Below are 6,000 nucleotides of genomic sequence, written 5' to 3' on the forward strand. Positions count from 1 at the left end.
TTTTTTTGTTTTAAAGTCGTTTGTACTAACTCGCATAATATACAATTTTACATTGCTTAGTTCTTGTCATAGTTGTTATTAGAGCAGAGCGAGAGACAGGAGGTGGAGTAGTGTTGTACATGAATATGTGAATTAACTGAATATAAATAATCACTGTGTAATAATAAGAAGTGAATTACTTGACTAAAACATTAACAAAAAAAAAATTTTCATGTTTGACTTCACATTTTTGTTTTTAACATATAGGCCTGTCAAATACCTATCAAATAGGTGGCGCATTCACTAGGTCAATATTGTCACGGAGAATTGAATCCTTGACCATGTTGAACTCTTGATAATAAAAATAATGTTGTAAATAAATTGTTTTTAATACCCTGCAACATGAAAGTGAATTCATTCCCACACTCCCATCTTTCTCTCTTTGGATTGCTTTTAATTATCCTTTCTCTCAATCGATCGAAGTATCAAACGATGAGAATAATCACTGACTGATAAAAAATGACAAACATCTTGCAAATATGCTATGAAATTTATTTAAAAAAAAAAATATACCAGCCTGTTTGAAGATCATATGATTTACACGGTATCAGTGATGATTATGATATTTCTTAAAATTAAGGTGCAAAATGACACGACAGTTTGTAAACAACTCAAAGCTCTGAACAGCGACTGAGCCTTTCTGACATCATAGTCTAAGGGAGAGAAGCAAAAGCTCATTTTCCCGATTGAGTAATTTTGATCAACTGTGTTGTCGCTATCTTGCATTAAAAAGCTAAATAACATTTTCAGTCTTACTTTATCAGCTCAGATAAATTTATTCCTGTATGTAACTAACATGTTCAGGTATTTGTTTCTTATGACCTGCATTTGCCAAAAACTAAAGGAAGGAAAAAAAGCAGCTGTATGTTCTATTTTTTGGAGACACAATTTGACTCAAAAAAATATTATTCCACACAGAGAAATTTATTTTCCAAGAGAATCTTTATTTCACCTTTGCATCTACTACATGTACAATTACAAAATTTTAAAAATCAACAATCGTGACAACAATCTGTTCTCTGTTTTTCCTTTACCTGTAACTGGGCGGCCGGTAGGTTGATGTCTGCCACCATCTCCGTACACGGATGTTCCACCTGTAGACGTGGATTGAGCTCCAGGAAGTGGAACGTCTCCGTCTCCTCGTTATATAGATACTCCACAGTACCGGCACTGACGTACCGCACCATCTTAGCCAGGGTCACCGCGGCCTAGAGAGAAAATATAATACACTCATTATACAGGTACTCCACCGTACCGGCACTGACGTACCGCACCATCTTAGCCAGGGTCACTGCAGCCTAGAGAGGAAATATAATACATTGATTATATAGATACTCCACCGTACTGGCACTGACGTACCGCACTATCTTAGCCAGGGTCACTGCAGCCTAGAAAGGAAATATAATACATTGATTATATAGATACTCCACCGTACTGGCACTGACGTACCGCACCATCTTAGCCAGGGTCACTGCAGCCTGGAGAGAAAATATAATGCATTGATTAATAGCTATTTGTTAATTTCATGACCATTAGCTAGGGTGACAGCAGTCCTGGACAGAAAACTATATTACATTGATTAATTGCTATTAATGTTAATTTCATGGCCAATGACTTTTGTCTTGCTCAGTGTCTCAGAAAACATTCACAATCAATCCTTGCTATCTCAAACTCATTTGGATTGAGATAAAATGTACGAGTGCATAAGGATGTGAGATACGGGGTGAAATAGTAAAAAAATAAGTGTTTGGGGACCTCCAAATCACTTTGAGATACTGATAATGAAAATATTGGCATACAAGGTATTGAAATTCAATTATTTTTTGAAATAAACACACAGTCTTTTCTCTGCTGTAAGAAAGCATACAGTATTTCACTTGGCTCACAAAGTCTTGGAATAGTTTATTTAAGTAGTATTTAGTATTTAAGTAGTATTTATAATAAGGTGATAAACATATTTTTACCACAATTGCCCCCAAGCTCTACATACCTGTTCCATCTTTTCGAACACCTCGGGTTTGGCTATAGAGGCGGGTGCCTCCTCGATGATCTTCTGATGTCTCCTCTGGATGGAGCAGTCCCTCCCAAATATTGTAAAATTTCTGTTGGAAACAAAATGAGTGCATTTCTTTATAAGCAGATTCCTTATTCAGGATTCAATTTGGCATTATCAGCAAGGGTTCTGATCAGGCTGGCTAAAATTTATTATCCATTGACTATTGAACAATTCATTCTTTCTAGTCGTTATCACTATATCTCTTTACATTATAAAACTGCTAAAACTACCTCTCACTAAAAATGTATTTTTATACCTTTTTTTTTCATAAACCCTATAAATTTGCTTCTCACTATAATTTTCACTTATATGGTATCTCTCCTTATCCTTGCATAAAATTTCTTGTCATTATTTATGCATTTTACAACAAAATAAATTCTTTCAATTCAGTACCTGTCTGAAGAGATTGGGGAAGTCGTTGGCATTCTCCGCCTTCCTGATGCCCTTCCCTCCCCCTCCCTCCGAGGCTTTGATCACCCTCCGAGGCTTTGATCATCACAGGAAAACCCGATTTTATTGGCCCTTGTCAACATCCGCGACACATCCCTTCCTGTTGAGGTCCTGGGGCACACTCACTGGGTAAAATATTGTCACTCAGAGTAGTTCAGGGTCAAGCCTGGAATAGAAATTTTCAATAAAATTATTTTCGCGAGGTCCAATTTTCAGGATCATGATGCAGTGAAGAAAGACTGTTTCATGGTGATTTGTTTTTGTGGATAAATAAATTTTATGAATTACAAAGATAAGAGGGTCTCTTCAATGACATGCAAGTACAGCAAAAATGGTTGATTTCACAGTATCGTGCCAATTTTTTTTCTACTTTTTACAAAATCTAATACTTTTTATTGATTGTTTAAAATCCCTGGTAAACACAAAGAGCCATATATTAGTATAATATACTGACACGCAAAAGAAACGCAACATTACGGGGAAATAATTGTGTAAAGTAAAGAATTTTGTATCTTAAAATTATGGATATCTTCAATTTGGTAAATATCGGTAATTTAACGGTTGAACGATTTTCGTACCATAACCGGAAGTCAAGGTTGAGTCTGCTTAACAGAAATCAAAAATTGCATGTTTAACAAAACATTTGGCAATATTACGGGAGTTTTAAGGGTTTATACTGTTCATCTTAATTAAAACAGCAGTATTTCAAAAAATAAAATCTCCTTTTGTTTCCCGTTACAATGCTAAGGCTTCTCGAAAATGGCTTAAGTAAGCATTCCCATTGCTCTAACTGGAAAATCTGAACGTAAAGGTAATAGAGTTGATGATGCAAAAATACACTGCACTACGCCTCAACGGGGTCTTATGTATCATATGCATAAATTATAGTCCTTGGAAGGGAAGTCCAAGAGTTACTACAATGCGCTAAGTTAGAGAAAATTCGACCTAATCATCTTAAAAACAGGCATTTAAAAATGGCAAAGAATAATTCCTTTGCTCAGATCTCGATATTGATTAACCTATTGTATCGTAAAAATTAAGCTGCAATTGCTGTTTAGGATATTCTTGCACGTTGTTATTGAATGGCTGGGAGGGGGGGTTGTTTTAACAGTCATATGTTATTTAGTAAAGTTAAAAGACAACCATTTAACATTTTTATCAAGCCCCGATGTTCTGAAAAGTGAGTCTAGCCTTACTGTATTCTTTTTTGAAAATCATTAGATAAAAAATTCAAACCTTTGCAGATTACTGCTTGTTGCGTTTCTTTTGCCTGTCAGTATATATATACCTGGTCCACTCCATGGCATTGTGGGGACGTTGGCAGTCAGGGCTACAATAGAGGAGGCAATCTTGTCCCCCAGGGCCCAAATAGCTCCCTTTGGTGGACCTGTTCAACAACAAGAAAAGATAACTCTACACCCTATTTGAAACAAGTTAGACGAAGATTATGCCCCATACAGATATGATTTTATAAGTTAATAAAAAAATAGTTCTGTAAAATCACATATTTTCATGGGGTCAAATTTTCAAGGTTTGAGGAAAAATTAACTTTGCAGGACTTGATTCTGTGATTGGAGGATGTTTAGTAGCAATTTATATGACATTTTCATTTTTTGTAGAGGTCATAAATTTGTGGGTCTTTCCATGCCTGAAAAACAATGAAAATTAAACCCCCACGTGAATTAGTGATTTCACAGTATTTCTTTACAAAATATATTTTAAAATAATTTCCGCAAAATATATGCTACACTACAGTGTCTAAATTTGATATCTGAGAGTATAACTTAAAATTGACTAACTTTACCAATAAATATGATTCCATTTTTATGGAGTAGTTCTGGTAACTTGGGATTCTCTGAAGCATGGCCCCAGCCAGCCCAAACAGCCTGCAAAACAGAAGATAATTATAGATTCTTACATTGTATACATGAATACATTAATTTTATAGGCATCTTATCAAATACTAGAATACCAAATATAACTGAATATCAAATCTAAGTAGTTTTTTCAGGAGATGGGATTGTACATGTACTAAATAAAGTGCCGCGCCACAGCATGATACGCCCGTCAAAAAATTACTCAATTTTCTTGAACAGTTAAGGTGCTAGGAAATCACATCAACCTTGATTCTAAGATTTTGATGATTTTTCCATTCCTTAAAATATTTATCCATCCCCTGTGATGTAGGCATCAATTATAATAAATATTACATCACAGATAGATTTCTGTGCTGGTTGTGTTAGACCTTGTCAAATGCCCATCATCAAATTAGTCTTAACAACTTAATCTATACCAAATTAATTTTGAAAAGAAAAGGCTGGCCATCAAATGACCAACAGTTCCTCTGTCTAATCCCCAAAGGGTACAGCTTAATCAGAGCTACTGAGACAGCTAGCCTTCCAACATTGAACTCATTAATTACCGGTAATCTTTAACTGAATGCTTGTCTAATCTTTACTACCAAGAGATGAATGGGTCTGCACTATCTACTATAATTTTTGTTTTAAAAACATAAAAAATACTCAAAATTTTTTTTTTTTGGTTGAGATTTAATGTCCGACAGGTTTTAATATGTAATTCATATGAACATGCTGATTCCATCCCACCCCATAAAATTTGTTTTTAAATTAATAATATTACATAATATCAGATTAGTCTATTATGCAAATCAAATTAGTTTTAATTATTTTTCAACAAATTCATTTCAAAACTTAAGCTAGTCAACAAAAGCTATTTTTAATCGAACAGGCAAACACACGTTCTACCCAAGATGCATCAGATGACAAAGTTTGATAATCCTAGGCCTAGTAGTATTAAAGTTATGAGCCGGAAACGAAAAAGCTAACAGACAGATGGACAGCTAGACGGACAGACGGACGGACACGAAGCCTATAACATAATACGTCCCGTCTTAAGAATGGCGTATTAAAATATAATGTTCAAGTGACATTATATTTAATATTTAATGATTCTAAATTTTTCAGATATTCAATAAGCTCAGGACTCTCTATGATAATGTGACCTTACCACAAACCAGGTTTGAATATTTACCTGTACTTGAGTCCTTTTGGCTATATCCAGGATAAGTTCTACATTGGCGTAATTATTGTTGTTTGTACCGCCCTGTACTGGAACATACTGGTCTGCTAATCGGATGTATTCTGAAAGTCAAAACAGATGAAAATTTCATTAAAACAAAAAGAAAAGATTAATCTTGGAAAAATGCACAATGAGAAGTAAAGACATATATCAATTATTATTACATTGGAGATAACAAACTCAGAAAATCAACAAGAGGCCCACGGGCCTTATAGGTCACCTGAGTATCATGTAACAACTTTCCAGCGATTGTATTTGGCTTGTGTTTTAATCCAAAAGCCATGAAATTACCAAATTTTGGAGGAGGCACCATTGCAAAATAATTTTTCTGACTGATACAGATGATACTATATGCC

General features: G+C 34.7%; 1 pseudogene; it reads right to left on the bottom strand.

Moving 5' to 3' along the window:
• LOC134251105 (acetyl-CoA carboxylase 1-like) overlaps nt 1-5,710 on the bottom strand; it is a 29,543-nt pseudogene extending 23,833 nt beyond the window's left edge.
• Nucleotides 5,711-6,000: the final 290 nt, after the last annotated feature.

This window comes from Saccostrea cucullata, unplaced genomic scaffold (genome assembly GCF_032062105.1).
Source record: "Saccostrea cucullata isolate Sc308-1 unplaced genomic scaffold, CSIRO_AGI_Scuc_v1 ctg7564, whole genome shotgun sequence".
Lineage (NCBI taxonomy): Eukaryota > Metazoa > Mollusca > Bivalvia > Ostreida > Ostreidae > Saccostrea > Saccostrea cuccullata.